The sequence below is a fragment of the Equus quagga genome, chromosome 2, assembly GCF_021613505.1.
Source record: "Equus quagga isolate Etosha38 chromosome 2, UCLA_HA_Equagga_1.0, whole genome shotgun sequence".
Taxonomy (NCBI): domain Eukaryota; kingdom Metazoa; phylum Chordata; class Mammalia; order Perissodactyla; family Equidae; genus Equus; species Equus quagga.
Window position 1 is genome coordinate 74538238 of NC_060268.1, and position 18659 is coordinate 74556896.

Consider the following 18659-nt stretch of genomic DNA (forward strand, 5'->3'; position numbering starts at 1 on the left):
CCAGAACTTACAATATGGCCTGTGGATAATCCTCAAAGTAGGTCACTGTTTCCAGTCCACCTCCCAGGAAACTTCAGGGCACACAGCAGACACCCTCATGCGAGGACCCTGCCAGACTCAGGAGGTTTTTTTTAGTTTAACTTAGATTATCTAGATATGGTAAGGCCAACACATCAGGAGACAACTGCCATTGAAAAGATAGTTTTTATACTCAAGATCCCAAGAGACACATCATGCCATGGGGGCCACACTGAGAAGCACCATCATCAGGCTCAAGGTATAGGGAGTGTGGGGGAAACATGGACAAGAGCCTCTACTGTGGTTTCCGGGGTAAGAAATGGGTGAGGCAGGGTAAGCAGGATTATGATGGGCTAGTCTGAATAATTTCTGTGAGCTCTGGGACATAGGGCCTGTCCCGAGTTGACTGGTACCTGATCTTGGGTGATTAGGCAAGAGGATAGTGGCTGGGAGTCTGAAAGCCCTGTAGAGGAGATGGTTGGGGTATGGACTCTGGATTGGTTGGTTTGCACTTGAAAAGTGAACCCCTAGGAAGAAGACTCCCCCCTAGGGGGGGTGAGTAATGATGAGGGTGGCAGGAGGCCAAGGCAAGGGGACTCAGGCATGTCGTGGGGTTTTCCAGAACAAGGATTGTCTGACATACACATATAGGGAAGACATTAAAGCATCAAGTTTACAGAAGCTAGAAACATGGTTAATACAGCTAATACATTTTTCCACACCCAAATGTGGCTGATGGTGGCAGAAGAGATGAGGAATCATTTTACTTTTGTCCTACCCAGCATTACCAAATTTTAAAAACAAAACTCCATCCTATCTTGTTTAGCCATTGAACCTACTTATCTAAAACTTCTTGGGCTCTCATCACAGCTCATCTCTGCTGCTGCTCTTGGGACAAGTTTGTATCGTAGAATTGAGTGGAAAATGCTTCTCTCTGACTGACTTGTGCATGGGGGAGATGACTATTGTAGACATTTATAATTTGTGAGCAATCAGTTTCTTCCTCAGGGAGAGAATCTCAGTAATTAAATAATATGATTATTAGTGAAAGAATAATGGAATGGTAATCCTGCTATTTCCTAACAGCATTAAAATGTCTTTAACCATGAAAGATTTGTAGGAAGGAAAGTGAATTGACAGCCTAAGATAGAAACTAATTTGGAATACAATTAATTTTGGTGCTCTTGAAAAGTAATGTATTTTACATTATGGCAAGTGGTTGCAACTAATTATTCTCTGAGGAATACTTGTAAATTGGTTATTTGTTCTTTATTTAATATAGTTTCTGTGACTGCTTGAACTCTTATTTATGGGAAGGACTAGTTTTCAATTTAAAATAACTACCAGAAAAAGAAAAGAATGACACAGTTTTGCCATGAAGCAGTGGCATATACAAACAGCCAACCTTGGGTAGCATCAATGGTTAGGCAGTTTATCTTTGCTGCCCCCTGCCTTCCCTACCCCTCTCATCAGAACATGCTTTCCGCCCATGTACACTGTATGCAGTGCTTGTGTCAGTTAGACTTCCTGCTCAGAGGGCCTACAGGCTTCCCTCCTCCCTGCCCCCAAACCAAGTCAACAAAACAACAACACAGACAACTAAGTAATGTAAGTCTTGCTTATTATGTACCTCACCTATGTTAAATGCTCTATTATTATTACTGCACTAATTTCCAACTAATCTTATAAGGCAGAATCTATTTTTTTTTAAATGAAAGATAAGGAAACTAAGGCACAGAGAGATTAGATAACTTGGCCAAAGTTTCTCCAGGTAGCAAATATTAGAGCCAGAATTCAGAGCAGGCATTCTGACTTCAGAAGAGATTTTAAAGGCCCATTATCCTGGCTCCCAATGTGCCTGTTCCACGTTTTACGCTTGCCCCGCCAAGCGGTGACCTGTGCCGAGCAATGGCCCTGCTTCTCAGTGCACATGTGTCCCCTTGAACACTGTTTCAGGGGCTGTTTCAGGGGAATCCATTGGTTTTCTGCAGGTCTGCCTTAATCAGGCTCATTCAGAGAGCCTGAGGGGCCCAGGCCACTTTCAGGTATTGAGACCACTAACCATGATACAAATGTGAAAACAAACAAACAAACAAGCAGCAAACAAAAACTGCCACTGTGGACTTTTTGCCTTTCAAATGCAAAACTTATTGCAGAAAACCTATCCTTGAGTGGTCTATACTTTACCCAATATCACAATTGATATGAATCAATGAGGAGACCGTTCTAACACAAATAATTAACATGGGTCATTTTGGAAGCCCACTTTGAGTTTGAGGCCCTAGAAAATGGCCTTCCCTCTCTCCACTGCCAACTTGCCCCTTCCACTGCCTCACGTTGAACCACCCTCAGATCACAGCCTGACCCTAACTCTTTAATTAAGAGGTTGGATAAATTCATTGCACTAATGACTCAATTCTTCACTCCCTTTTTTATTCACGCTCTATCATGTGAATTTGCAGCTCCTTTCCCTAAAGAAGCAAGGTCTATTCCCTATCCTTTGAATCTCTGCTAGCCTTGAGAAGTGTTTAGTCAATAGAGTAGAAATGGTGATGTGCCAGTTTTGATCCTAGGCCTGAAGAATTCTTGCATGTCTCCACTTCATCTTTCTTACCAATAGCATTACCATGAAAACATGCCTAGCCCAGCCTGACAGAGGATGAGAGTCCTGTAGAACAAGCCCAGTCACCTCAGTCAACCAGCCAAGGCCAGCATAGATCTACCAATTGCTAGCAGACCCCTGGATGGTTAGTAAGTTGAGCCAAGACAACAAAGTTCCCTAACCAACACTCAAAGCTAGTCCCAGACATAGGAGGTACAGACACATATTATTATATACTACTGAGATTTTTGTTGTTATTTGTTAAATGACAATACACTTTGATGCAGAGTCCCTGGTTTTGGTATAAGGAAACAGAGTCTTAAATACTGTATGCACTTCATAAGAGACAGGGGCCATTTGAAATTAAATAAATTTAAACTTGATCAGCCCTAAATAAAGAACTATTCTTCCTCTTACCTTCATCCCTAGCTTTGGATTTTATTTTAATTTTGAGTTTAAAAAAAAACCCTTAAATCTATACATAGATGAAATCACAGACAAGCCTAACTTTGTATCAAAGATCTATGAGAACTCCCCAATATAAACTGAAATTAAGTTTGGAAACTTAAATAGATTAAATTATGTGGCAGAACTGGCATGTAGTGTTCCCAAACGATTCTCAAAGCTTGATAAAGGTAATTTATCTAAATTGGAATAAAAACCTGAAACTGGGTAATTTCTATTTTTTCTCACAACGCTTGTCTTTTCTTTCTCTTTCTTTGAATTTGAATAAGTTAGTCTATCAGATACTGCTTTAGAGGTCGAGAAATAACCAGACAGATTTCTAGTTTCCTTGGTGTCCTTAACAAGCACTTCCTTATTTCTTTGTTTAAAAAAGGGATTAGTAGTTTTGCAAATCATAAACCAATGCTCTCAGTGATAAGCTTAATTACTTTGAATCTTTCTGTGAGAGCCATTTAAAACACAAAAACAGGACTGAGACTCCCTGCAGGATACCCTTGCACAGGAAAAGTAATCAACTAACTTATTTTTGTGCATTGAAAGCAGAAAAATCTGAGTAAATGCTACCAAAAGTTCATTCACTAATTGAGACAGACTTAATCCGATCTTTAACCTCCAAGACTATCCGCATCAGGAGACCTTCCCAAGTGGATTATATCTGCTGAGCGCAAACAACCAACACCACTCTGGGATTGCTTGCATTGGTATCGGGCACCCAAAGAAGGTTGTTCCAACAGATATGATTTTAAACTCTTAGTCTCACTCATGCAAAGAAATCAGGCTAGACATGTCCTAATAAAATATTTTATGTGGTTTCAAGTGGGTTGTTGAAGGGGGTAGGTCTTTTTTGGATGTCAGTGCTTCCATTTCAGTCCAACAGAAATTCAGGGATGCAAGACAGTGAAAAGCGATTAAAAGTAAACACATTGCTCAAGATATTTACAAATGTCTGGGAAAGATGTGTTTTATATGAACTTAATTCTTAATTTACTTTCTTTGGTAGTTTTCTTATGAAATCTCCCTAACCAGCACTGGCTCCAGTCACAGCCCTTGCCATGACCTCTTGGCATCTGTGTGCATCTTCCCCTAGAGTTAAATGTGGATGTGAGTTTGGTGTCACTGGAGGAATCTTTATGGAGTTTAGCATGGCAGCTGGTACACTAATCATGGGCAAAAGAAAAACACAATAAAATAATAATACAACAGGTATGGAAGGCAAGCAAGAAGGAAGTTCTCCCCCTAAACTAAAAGTTCCTTCAGGGTACTATCTGTGTTTTCTATTTTTTTTTAATCTCCACATGGCATTTTAGCATAGAAGATACTCAGAAAATACTGACTGACTGAACTCATGGATGTCTTGGGTTGGGTTGTGGTGAAATGGTGTTTATAAGCCCTTTCACCTGTTCAAGCAAAATGTGTCTACCTACAACAGATAGATGCTCAAGAAGTAATTGCTGGATGAGTAAACAGAAGTGGAGGAGGGAGGGAGGAAGAGAAGACTGTTCATCATCAAACAGGTTGGGTCCTCAAACTCACCCCCTTCCAGGCAGATGACAATTCAGTCCAGTATTTGGACATTTACATTCCTGGTCCTTGGCCTCAGCTTCTCTCTCAAATGTTTCCTAATAGTTACCTGTGACTAATCTGAAGGAGATGGGGGAAAGGAGAGAAGAGAGAAAGAGAAAGAAGCAGAGGGAGGGGGAAGAGTGGAGAAGGAGGAGGAGAGGGACAGGGAGGAGGGAGGAGGAGGAAGGGGAGGATAAGAGGAGAGAATAGTTTAAAAAATTTCAAACAATTTTTAAAAAGAAAACTAGGCACGGCCAACCTTGTGGCCTTCTTCTGGAAGAAGGTGGACGGCCCGAGGGGGGAGGCGGGGCCGCCGGGACCCGACCTCGTGGAAGGTGACAGCAAGTTGAAAACCGTCCACGGCGTTGTCACAAGGTACTGCAGTGACTGCGGCACGATGGATGATTCGATCTGCTTCTCCAATGAGGCTGTGACTAGCAAAGTGCTTTTGAATGTTGGACAGGAAGTTATTGCAGTTGTGGAAGAAAATCAAGTGTTGAATGGACTGAAAGCCATCAGGGTGGAAGCTGTCTCTGGTAAATGGGAAGATGACAGCAGAAACCCCAGCCAAGGGCCGTCAGGCTCCAGTCCACGAGTGCTGATTTGCTGCGAGACCTCCTCGATGGAAGGGGCTGGCTACACCAGTCAGACAACATACTTCTCTCTGGAGAGCATTTGTGAAGCTTACTGTCTCCCGGTTTTGTGTCAGGACAGCTCAGCCGCTTCATGTTACTGAACCAACAATTTCCCGACCAGTGGAGGCCCGGCAGCACCTTGCATCCTACAGCAGCACAGGCGACAGCGCAGCTACCTGGCACACCAAGGGTCTGGCAGGGGCACTGAGTGCTCCGCCACCTAAGCTGTCGAGCCCTCAGATGGGATCCTGAGACTCTGCAAACCAGCTGCATGACCGCCGTGGCTGCAGGTTCCCTGCCCTTGCCCCGTAAGGCTACGGAAGGAAGGTTTCCAGCCCTGCAAGGGAGACTGGATGGAGGCTGAGTATTGGACACTGGCCGGGCACGTGGAGTAGCGAGGCCATCTCAGTGAAGCCACTGAGGTACAAGCGTGTGGACAGGGTCTGCATTTCTAGCCTCTGTGGAAGGAATGGGATGATAGACAACAGAATATTTTTCACCTTGGATCTCTGAAACTTCCAGAAGGATATATCCCTCGAAGATACGACGTGGTCAGTGCTGTGGTGGTGGAGAGCAGCCAGTCGCGCTATGTCTGGAGAGCACTCTGCATGATCCCAGTGAAAAGGCGAGATTCCCCTGCTGGTGAAGAGGCTGCTGATGAGTCCTGTGGAGCCCTTTTATTGAAGAACAAAGATGATATTGAAGTCACGAGGATGACAAGTTTTGGAACTCTAAAAGAAGGAAGAAGCAAAAATATGGTGATCTGGATAGCACAAAGGAGACGTTCCTCAAAACTTAGATGCGAACTGGCTGGCTGGGATAAAGCAAAACAATTCAGATTTCAAATGCTGAATAAGCCCAAACGTGCCCCGTCGTGTCTCGTGTTTCTGTTCCTGAGAAGAAGAATTTTTCAGATGAAAATATTAACTCGTTAGATAGCTACAGCAAAAACAAAACCTATCAGACGGAGAGCAGTCTGGTGAACAGCAGAGAAGTCTCCCCAAATAACTGTGCCTGTAAAGGAGAGAATGGAGAAGAAAAGAGTGTATCAAGGAAGCAGGTGACAGAAGCTGGCAGGCTCATCCCTCCAGGTGGCGGAACCCTGGTTCTGATTGTATGTGATGCAAAAGATTCCGGCTGCTGCAAGGAGCTCCTTCTGCTCTGCTTCCCTAATTTCATAATCGGGCGAGTCCTTGAAGTGAATGTCATAAGTGGAGAGAAGTCACTGATAGCTGTCCAAGAACCATTTTCGTGGACAAAAATCTAAAAGTTCCCAAGTGTTACCTTCCACCAAAACTATAGTGGTGGTGACCACACAGAGAAGGAACTCAAGACGACAACTTTCAAGTTTTCTTCCACACTATCCAACACCAGATAGACTTAAAAAACGTGTAAAACAAAAAATCAACATACTGACCTGTCAGCCATTACTCACAGAGCTTTTGAAGATGTCAAACTACAAGGAGAAATTTAAACTTTGATTTGGCTTGAGGAGATTCATGCAGAAATGGAACTGAAAGAGTATAATATGAATGGGGTCACCTTGAAAAGAAATGGGGATTTTCTGATTCTGAAGGTTCCAGGATTAGCTGAAAGTAGGCCTTCTCTGTATGCAGGTGATAAACTTATTTTAAACACTCAAGAGTATGATGGACATGTCATTGAATACATCAGCTACGTGATTGAGATTCATGAAGAAGATGTAACTCTTAAACTTAATACAGAATTTGAATAAGCATATAACTTTGAACCTATGGATGTGGAATTTACATATAGTAGGACCACAAGCAGACAGTGTCACTTTGCACTTGAACAAGTCATCCGCTTAGTTGTGAAAGTGTTGTTTCCAGAAGAAATCATTTTACAGTCTCCCCAAGTGACTGGGAATTGGAACCACACACAAGACACCACAAATGATGGACAGTCCACCACCAAGTGCAAGCCAGAAGACAGCGGAAGGACACTGTTAAAGTGCTGAAAGGAAAAACTCACCCAGAATTCTGTGCCCAGTAAACTCTTTCAAAATGAAGATGAAATAAAAAACAACTTCAGACACAGCAAAGCTTAGAGATAGAAGAACTAGTCAGCAGCAGACCCACACTGCTACACCTAGTGGTCCTGTAGGCATAAGGAAATGATGCCAGACGGAAATGAGAGTCCACCCAAAGTCATGGAAAGGACCAGAAATGATAAAAATGTGGATAAAGAGTTTCTTCTTATTTTTTAAAAAAATCTCTTTAAAAGATAATTGACTTTTAAAACATGGATGAACCTGGAGGACATTACACTGAGTAATAAACCATCAAAGAAGACAAGTGCTGCATGCTTTCTCTCAGAGGAGAGACCTAGAACTGCCAGACTCATAGCATCAGTGTGGACTGCCGGTTGCAGGGGCTGGGGGGGAATGGAGAGCTGCCAATCAGTGGGCATCATGTCTCAGTTATGCAGGATAAGTAAATTCTAGAGATCAGCTGTACCACATTGTTTCTGTAATTAATACTGTAACACAGAGATTTAGGAGGGCAGATCTCATGTTGTGTCCTTATCACAATAAAATTTTGCTGTTGTTGAGGTCATATTGGCTTACAATATTGTATAAATTTTGAGTGTATATTATATCACTATATTTCAGTATGGACTACATCATATCCACCAATAGTCTAGTTTTTATCTGTCACCATACATATGTGTCCCTTTACCCTTTTTGCCTTGCCCCCACCCCTTCCTCCTCTGATAACTACTAGTCTGTTCTCCTTATCTGTGTTTATCTGCCACATATGAGTGAAATCATGTGGTATTTGACTTTCCCCATCTGACTGTTTCACTTAGCGTAATATCCTCAAGGTCCATCCATGTTTTCACAAATGGCATGATTTTGTCTTTTTTATGGCTGAGTAGTATTCCATTGTGTATGTATACCACATCTTTATCTATTTGTTTGCTGATGGGCACTTGGGTTGCTTCCACATCTTGGCTATTGGGAATAATGCTGCAGTGTATATAGAGGTTCATAAATTTCTTTGGATTGTTGATTTCATGATCTTTGAATCAATACCCAGTAGTGGGATAGCTGGATCGTATGGTATTTCTCTCTTTAGTTTTTGAGAAATCTCCATACTGTTTTCCATAGTAGCTACACCAGTTTTCATTCCCATCAGCCATGTATGAGTGTTCCCTTTTCTCCACATCCTCTCCAATACTTTTTATTTCTCGTCTTGTTTATTTATAGCCATTCTGACAGGTGTAAGATGATATCTCATTATAGTTTTGATTTGCATTTCCGTAATAATTAGTAATGTTGAACATCTTTTCATGTGCCTATTGACCATCTATATATCTTCTTTGGAAAAATGTCTGTTCATATCCTCTGCCCATTTTTTTATTGGGTGGTTCATTTTTTGGCTATTGAGTTGTACGAGTTCTTTATATATTTTGGAAATTAACCCCTTGTTTGATATGTTATTTGCAAATATTTTTTCCCAGTTAGTCAGTTGTCTTTTCATTCTGTTGATGTTTTCCTTTGCTGTGCAGAAGTTTTGTAATCTGATGTCATCCCATTTGTTTATTTTTTCTTTTGTTTCCCTTGCCTGAGTAGACTTGGGATTGGAAAAGATACTGCTGAGACTGATGTCAAAGAGCATGCTGTCTGTGTTTTCTTCTAAGAGTCTTATAGTTTCAGGTCTTACTTTCAAGTCTTTAATCCATTTTGAATTAATTTTTGTGTTTGATGTAAGATAATGGTCTACTTTCATTCTTTTGCATGTGGCTGTCACAATAAAATTTTTAACAACAAAAAAAGAAAACTAAAGGGCCTGGCCTGGAGGCCAAGTGGTTAAAGTTCTGTGCTCCACTTCAGTGGCCTGAGTTCGCCTATTCAGATTCCAGGCGTGAACCTACTCCACTCACCAGCCACGCTGTGGAGGTGTTCCACATACAGAAAAATAGAGGAAGATTAGCACAGATGTTAGCTCAAAAAAAAATTGAAAACTAAAAAATTTTTTAAAAAACATCCATTCAATCCTTGATAGTCCTTGATAGATTTTCTGTCTTTTTACTGTTTTCACACGTACTCTAATCTATTTGTTCTTAAGGTGTTCTGTGGCATCTGTCTCTGTGTCCTGCTCCAGTCCTTGTGGAAAGTCCTGGAGTTCCATTATGGTCCTGGAGAAGTTGCAGCTGAGGCCGAGGGTACTGCCTGGTTCTGCACAGAGGAAGGGCACGTTGGGGGAAGCCCGAGACCCCTCACTGCCTCCTACAAACACACTGAATTTTGACTACCTTTGGTATTTTTAGGTGACTTTTTTGACCTCCAAGAACTCTTCTCAGATCCACATGCTGGCTGCATGGCTCACCATTTGAGCATGCCTCTCACACAAGAAATGCCTTCTCTCCAAGATGGTCATACCCCTCTCCCCCACTTTGGAGAGGAGGAAAAAGCAGGGAGCAGGTAGAGGAGGCTATTTTCTAAGCACCTCGGCTTTTAGGCGTATAAGATCCTGATGGACATCAAAGCCTAACAACCTCTGAGAGCCTGAAAGACACTCCATGAAAGCAAGAGGGGGCTTCTGTAGCCCAGAGGTATGCCCCTGCCCAGGCCCCCGTCCCTACCTGCACTGCCCTCTGCGATCTCACTCACAGCTACTTAGTGGGCCTACCTCCAGAGGGCATGCCTTCATGGGTTACAATGAAGCGACTCCTCTACCTGCGGCAAGTTGAGAAGAGCAAAGCTCAGCTCACTGTGAAGATCCATCCTCTCCTAGGAAGGCATTTTGTTGGATACCCTGTATTTCTTCCATTCTAGTGGTATGGAGAGTTTATGTTCCTCTTCCAACCTCCTTGGCCTTTCTAACCATTGAGCATGTAGTATTCTACTCTTGTAATATTACATTTGACAAGAGGTATAAACAAAATTACAGACCATAAGCTACAAAAGAAAAATAAAAACACTGTTTGAGCAATATCAGATGCTGACTGTGGTCTGTCGATTTAGAAGCCTGTGAATTTCATATGCTGCCCTCTGAATCTGCACCATAAATTTCAGTTCTGCTCAGGGAATCTGCTGTAATTCACTTCCTGTAATTATACAGCCCCAGCAAAAAGGGAACGGGGCCTTTGTTATAACCTCTCAGCATTAACAAGAGGCTTCCTGCAAAAGCTAAGCTCCCATTTTTCTTTCAGATTTACATCGACAGTTGCATCCTTGTATTAAATAGCCTATTTCCACCTTCATAGAGTAAATAGTGGGGCTGGCAAAATCCACACATTCTTTCCATTTCAGCTGCTGGCCTTTTCCAATAAGTGATGTCCACTCAAGAATATATATCTTTGTAGAAAAAAAAGCAAAACTTGGAGTACAAACCACTTCAGTTTATGTCTTAGAAAGGAATTCTGACCTTTGAAATCAACTCTGACCTGGAAAGGAGACAGATATTCTTGGGGTCACAAGAAGTTGTTTCCTGGTCCTCGCTTTCCTCCCATCATATCTCTAGTTGAAGGAAAATGCCTAAAATATCTCAAAAGACATGTATCGTTTATCCACAACTATACATTAGTCTAAAAATGGATATTCCCAGGAGAGGCTACAAGGCAACTGATACTAAAACCTTCATAATTAAGCCTTCATCAAAAAGACAAAAACAGAGGAAAAGCGGAGCATCACAGGACACCTGAAGGCAGGGAAGTGAAGTGAAAGATGAGCACTGAGGATGGGTACCTGGGCTACCAGGCAGCACCTACATGCCTCTAAACTGGCTCTTCTAAGATGTCTGGTTGGAAGGCTGTATTCTAAATGGAGCTTACGCAAGGTTGCTGCAACGAGTGATCTTGTGTGTGCATCAGCCAGGCTGCCTGAGCTTCATTCTGTAAGACCTGATTTAAGTAAAATGATCAGTCTACCTTTAGTATAGTGCATATATTTATAGTATTTATATATATATTATTTGTATTATGTAAAATGCAAATATATGTATTGTATACATATATTTATATATATATTCTTTATATATTATATAAAATTCATATATATGTATAAATGCTCATATAGTTTCTAAGACACTTCAGTGGATGTTACATGATTTTCTCTTGAGGATTTGTAGAAACATGTATTAGTTAAAATAGTCTAAAGGTCTCATCTATTTCAAAAGAAAATGTCCCTTTTATGTCCGTTTTGTGTGGATAGCAAGCACCCTCACTCACCATGCTCCTTCTCTCGGCTAATTCTTGAGATAAGCAGGCTATAAGCTGTTCCTGAAGCCAAGTGGGAGGAGGAAAAAAGGGGGAGAAGAATGCCTGAAAGCCGGGGCCTTTGGAAAATTCCAAGTAAGAGATCAGTGACGGTCATTTTATGAATAGCTACATATACGTCTCACACTGTTTAGTCTATTTCTTGCCCTGCATGAAACAGCTGAGTAAAAACCTCATAGCACCACAGAGAGCTTTATGCATATACTATAATTAGCAGTAAATGGCTTCCCCAGAAAATCCCTTCTATGTTATTGACTTTCATCAGTAAAATGCATCCTGGGTTGTTTTTTTTTTCCCTAACACTGCAAATTGAAGGGAAGCACAAGCCAACTGCATCCTCCCCCAGCCAGGCAGCCCTCACAGTCCCCACATGAAAGGAAAGCCATCGCTTTATCGAATAGCCATTAGCTCAATGATCTTGTCTAATCAGATGTTTTAAGATTAAAATATTGACTCCTTAAATAGTCATGTACCCAATGGGTTATGTGGAGCACCCATTACCACTGACCAATTGATTTATTGTTTTTAATTAAATCCAGTAACCGTTATTGCCCCTTTTGCACTAATCTTGAATACTGCAGTGTTTTTGGAAATGATAAATCTAACTTCAACAAAGCAATGTGCAAAGTTCCTTTTTTATTAAATTTAAATCAATTGGAGAGTTTAAATAAATCATCACTGAAAAGAAGAGTGAGAAAGTATTATCAGTTCAATAAATCTATCCCTGCACGTTGCAGAAGACAAGTTTCTATTAACTGCTAGGCTGCATATGAGAGTTACAGACTTACCTTTACTGGGAGGACAGGGAGAAATAAGTCAAAAGTGAAACACCAGATACAGAGGGAAGTCCCTTTTATGCTTTATCTTCAAGGGTTCTATTCTAATTGCACTGCTTCTGTTTCTGGCTCTGACCTCACTTACAGCACTTCTAAACTTTCATGATCTACCACTCATGTGGCAAAGGTGACCCAGCATTATGGCAGAAAAAAAAAAAAAAAAAGACAAAAAGAAGTAAGATGACTGCAAGGGTTTTAACTGTATTTTTTTGGTTTTGCTGATGAAGATTAGCCCCGAATTAAAATCTATTGCCAATCTTCCTCTCTTTTTTTTTTCTTGAGGAAGATTAGCCCTGAGATAACATCTGGGCCAATCTTCCTTCACTTTATATGTGGGTTGCTGCCACAGCATGGCTGACAGGTGGTATGGGTCTGAGCCTGGGATCCAGACCCACGAACCCAGGCTGACAAAGGAGAGTACACTGAACTTAACCACTAAGTCATGGGGCTGGCTCCTTAAGTGTGTTTTCAAACCTGATGCACTACTGTATGCATATTCCCATAGTAACCTAAAGTTTTAAAAATGTATTTCTTCCCTGAAAACAGGAAGGGAAAATACACCAAGGCATAGTTTTAATAAGTAGACACTTTAGAAAATTGCATGGGTTTTAAATGGGAAAATAACACAACCTCTCTTGGTTATGATGATTTACTATCCTAATAGTTTCTTTAAACATTACATCTTGTCAGCTTTCTTACACACATCCCAAACTACCCTTAAAAATTCCATAATTCTGCTTATACTCTATCCTTGTTCTCCCCAACACACACACACACACACACACACATAGACACATACACACACCAGAGAGGAATAATTCTCCCATAATTACAGCTGCTTACATATTCAATCACTGATATAAAACCCAATCCTGATTTTCTTCAACTTTGGTTACCTTCCTCACAGAGATAAAGATATGCCATGTTACAATATTCTATTGGATGTTGCAACTGGTAAGAACGTTAAAAATGATATAACCCAGCTCCTTATTTTAGAAGTGAGGAAACTGAGATTCAGAGCAGTAAACCAATCACTTGTCACATCTTGGAACCATTAGTGATTGCATTAAGAGTAGAATCCATATCCTTACCTTCTCAGCCAAAATTCTTTCCATGACAGCAAATTATCTCCTCGTTACTGGAAGTTTATTGAACCAAACTAAAAATGAACAGAGGGGAGACACCAGGTTTTTCCATAACATATTATGCAGAGGGCAGTTGTGAGTAGGGAGTGGGAGAGTTTCAGAGGTCCAGGGTTTGAGGATGGTAAATTGAGAAAGGGGGACAGATGAGAAAGAAATCTGACTTCAAGACTCAACTTTGAGATTAACTATCTGTGTGGCCCTAGACAAGTCATATGCCCTCAGTGGGTCTCAATTTCTTCATTTAAAGAAGTTTGGATGATCAGATGACCCAGTCATCTTGCAGTGACAAGCATTTGATAAGTAACTGAAATCCAAAGCAGAAACATTATCTTTGAATTAGAAGAAAAGTGCTCACTCATTTTAAATCCAACTTAACCAAGAGTAGGGTAAAACAGGAGACACTGAGGGCATGTATCGCTCTTTCTGTGCACTGAAAGATACAGAAATAACTGGAGAGGCAATAGCAACCAGCCAATGACATGTGCCTCTTTTCTATTCTTTGGGGAAAACAATTTACATGGAAAAAAATTGGAAGAAGGTAATAATGAAAAAGTTATTTCCACTCAGCTGCACCAATTTCTTAATCTTGGAACCAAACCAAGAAAAAGAAAATATTGAGAGACCACTCTGCTGTTCTCCAGAGCAAGCTGCATAATTTATACAGATGTCTGCCTTGAAATTAGATAAAGCCACAAAGTGCCTTTTCCTTCTTGGAAGGTCAAAAGATACATTTCTTTCTTTATGTATGGGAATAAGCTTCTATTAAATTTGCTAGTAGCCACACCTCAATGTATACAAAGTGTTCTTTATAAACAGACTCCTGACATGAGTTGTTCATGAGTGCTTCCTTTGGTTCTCATTTTAGAAGGTTATATGCACTCAAAAAGAATGTGATCACATGTGCTTACAATGACTGACATCTTAGTTCAGTAAATTATATGCTAAAGTTCAAGAAATACAATACTCCTGTCTTTAAATTATCATTTGGCATATTTTTGTCATCCTACCTTTCATTTTTTTGAAGAGATCTTGCTTGAGAGTTTGGAATAAATAGGTCTTTCTTGAGACTGTCTTCCATTCTCTGAGGTTGTTACAAATGTCCTATTCTGCCGAGCCCTATGACTCACCCCTAATTCCAGTGCTCACAAGTGACAGAAGTCTGACACAGCCTAATTCAGGTCTGCAAGCATACACTTCTTTGTGTCCTTCTTTCTACCAGTGACAAGGATGCACATGCACACACACACGTAAACATGCACACCCACATGTGCACACACATGCGTGAACACACACAGGCACACATATAGACATATACATGTACACATTCACACAGACCTGAATTAAAGATACCACAAAAGTGGACTTGGGTTAGATGCTAGAATTTCCTTGAAGTAAAGGAGTTCTTTAAGAGAGGTAGGATCTAATCCTTCCTAGGGCATTTCAGATATGCTTTGACTACAGTAATGCATTGAGTAAATAAGCACTAAAGGTCCCATTTGACTCGATGATTCTATGCTGTATCTGATACTGAAATAGCAGCCAATTATTTGCCATTTATTTTATTGACAGATAAAATACTGGACACCCAGTTAAATTTGAAATATTTGGGACACACTATACTAAAACATTATTGGTCATTTATTTGAAATTCAAATGTAATGGGATATCCTATATTTTTATTGCTAAATCTGGCAGGCAGCCCTATAGTCAATGTACTGAGCAGCAAGAAAGCTCCTAAGTCCCAGTTCATCCGTGTTGTTCTTGATTTTCATCATCCTGAGTTTTTACCTGACTTGGCTGCATTGGGCTCAGCCGCTGCTTTCCCCAAGATGGAGTAATGGAGAGAATCCCAGGACAGTAAGCAAGGACCACGTGGCTCAGGGACCACAGGACCACAATAGCTATGGCTATCACCACAGCTAGGGGCTGAGCTCATGTCGCTCAGCAAGCTAACCCCTGAAAGGCCTGGAGATGCTATCACTCCTCTTGGGCCTGGCCATCTGCTTGCTTAGTGCTCTCTGTTCCTCCATAGACTGAAAGCCCTGCCATGCCTACTGGAGCTCTCTGTGCCCTGAGTGCTTCCCAGAAGGAATCTCCAAATCCCAGCCCTCAACCTTTTATCCTTACTTGTTTGCTTCTCAAGAAAGATTCCTCACCGAAAACCTTGGGGCCAAACCCAGGGGCTTTTTATACATCCTCTTGGATATTCTTTTTAAAAAATTTGTATTGTGGTCTAAACAATTTATAACATTGTGAAATTTCAGTTGTACACAAATATTTGTCAAACACCATATAAATGTGCCCCTGCACCCCTTGTGCCCACTCTTCCCCCACCGCCCCCTAGTAAGGACTAAATTGTTCTCTTTGTCCATAAGTTGTTTATATTCCACATATGAGTGAAATCATATGGTTTTTGTCTTTCTCTGGCTTATTTTGCTTAATATGATGCCCTCAAGGTCCATCCATGTGGCTGCGAATGGGACAATTATGTCTTTTTTTATAGCTGAGTAGTATTGCATTGTATGTATATATACCACATCTTCTTTATCCAATCATCAGTCGCTGGGCACTTGGGTTGCTTCCACGTCTTGGCTATTGTAAATGATGTCACAGTGAACATAGGGGTGCATAAATCTCTTTGAATTGTTGATTTCAACGTCTTTGGATAAATACCCAGTAGTGGGATAGCTGGGTCATATGGTAGTTCTATTTTTAATTTTTTGAGAAATCTCCATACTGTTTCCCAAAGTGGCTGCACCAGCTTGCATTCCCACCAACAGTGGATGAGGGTTCCCTTTTCTTCACAACCTCTCCACCATTTACTATTTTTTGTCTTGGTGATTATAGCCATGCTAATGGGCGTAAGATGATATCTAAGTGTAGTTTTGATTTGCATCTCCCTGATTAGTGATGCTGAGCATCTTGTCATGTGCCTGTTGGCCATCTGTATATCTTTTTTGGTAAAATATCTGTTCATGTCTTCTGCCCACTTTTTGATTGGGTTGTTTAATTTTTGGAGCTTGGTTGTGTTAGTTCTTTATATATTATGGAGATTAACACCTTATTGGATATATGATTTGAAAATATTTTCTCCCAGTTGGTGGGTTGTTTTTTCATTTTGATCTTGGTTTCCATTGCCTTCCAGAAGCTCTTTAGTCTGATGATGTCCCACTTGTTTATTTTTTTCTTTTGTTTCCCTTGTCTAAGCGGACCTCATATTTGTAAAGATCCTTTTAAGCTGATGTAGAAGAACGTACCGCCTATATTTTCTTCCAGAAGTTTTATGGTTTCAGGTCTTACCTTCAAGTCTTTGATCCATTTTGAGTCTCTCTTTCTGTATGGAGAAAGATAATGGTCCATTTTCATTCTTTCACATGTGGCTATCTAGTTTTCCCAGCACCTTTTATTGAAGAGGCTTTCCTTTCTCCATTGTATGTTCTTGGCTCCTTTGTCGATGATTAGCTGCCCATTAGATGTGTGATTTTATTTCTGGTCTTTCAATTCTGTTCCATTGATCTGTGTGCCTGTTTTTGTACCAGTACCATGCTGTTTTGATTACTGTAACTTTGTAATACATTTTGAACTTAGGGATTGCGATGCCACCAGCTTTATTCTTATTTCTCAGGATTGCTTTGACTATTCAAGGTCTTTTGTTGCCCCATATGAATTTTAAGATTCTTTGTTCTATTTCTGTGAGAAATCTCATTCAGATCCTGATTGGGATTGCATTGAATCTGTGGATGCTTTAGGTAAAATAGACATTTTAACTACACTTATTCTTTCAATCCATCTACATGGAATATTTTCCATTTCTTTATGTCATTCTCGATTTCTTTCAGTAATGTCCTATAGTTTTCCTTGCATAGGTCTTTCACCTCCTTGGTTAAATTTATTGCTAGACATTTTATTCTTTTTGTTGTGATTGTAAATATGGTTATATTCTTGTGTTCTTCTTCTGTTAGTTCATTATTAGAGTATAGAACTACAACTGATTTTTGTAAGTTGACTTTGTATCCTGCAATTTTGCTATAGTTGTTGATTATTTCTAATAGTTTTCCAATGGATTCTTTAGGGTTTTTTATATATAACATTATGTCGTCTGCCAATAGTGAGAGTTTCACTTCTTCAGTGCCTATTAGGATTCCTTTTATTTCTTTTTCCTGCCTAATTGGTCTGGCCAAAACCTACAGTACTATGTTGAATAAGAGTGGTGAGAGTGGGCACCTTTGTCTTGTTCCTGTTCTCAGTGAGATGGCTTTCAGTTTATCCCCATTGAGTATGATGTTGGCAGTGGGTTTGTCATATATGGCCTTTATTATTCTGCAGTAATTTCCTTCTATCCCCATTTTACTGAGAGTTTTTATCAGGAATGGGTGTTGGATCTTGTCAAATGCTTCCTCTGCATCTATGGACATGATCATGTGGTTTTTGTTCCTTTTCTTAATATGGTGTATCACATTGATTGATTTGTGGATGTTGAGCCATCCCTGTGTCCCTGGTATGAATCCCACTTGATCATGGTGTATGATCTTTTTAATGTATTGCTGTATTTGGGTTGCCAATATTTTGTCAAGGATTTTTGCATGTATGTTCATCAGCATTATTGGCTTGTAATTTTCCTTCTTTGTGTTGTCCTTGTCTGGTTTTGGGATCAGGGTAAAGTTGGCCTCGTAGAATGTGTTAGGAATATTTCCATCTTCCTCAATCTTTTGGAATACTTTGAGAATAATAGGCAATAGACTGTCTTTGAATGTTTGGTATAATTCTCCAGAGAAGCTGTCTGGTGCTGGGCTTTTATTCTTTGGGATGCTTTTGATTACTGTTCCAATCTGTTTACTTGTGATCAGTCTATTCATATTCTTTCTGTCTTCTTGACCCAGTTTTGGGAGGTTCTAAGAGTCTAAAAATTTATCCATTTCTTCCAGATTGTCCAATTTTTTGGTGTATAGTTTTTCATAATATTCTCTTATACTCTCTTGTATTTCTGTGGTATCCATTGTAATTTCTCCTCTTTCACTTCTAATTTTATTTATTTGAGGCTTCTCTCTTTTTTTCTTCATAAGTCTGGGTAAGGGGTTGTCAATTTTGTTTATCCTCTCAAAGAACCAGCTCCTTGTTTCATTGATCCTTTTTACAGTCTTTTTGTTTCACT

General features: G+C 40.3%; 1 pseudogene; it reads left to right on the forward strand.

The window, feature by feature from the left end:
* The first annotated feature begins 299 nt into the window (after window positions 1–299).
* On the forward strand, window positions 300–7261 carry LOC124235158 (RNA helicase Mov10l1-like; annotated as a pseudogene).
* The last annotated feature ends 11398 nt before the right edge of the window (window positions 7262–18659 follow it).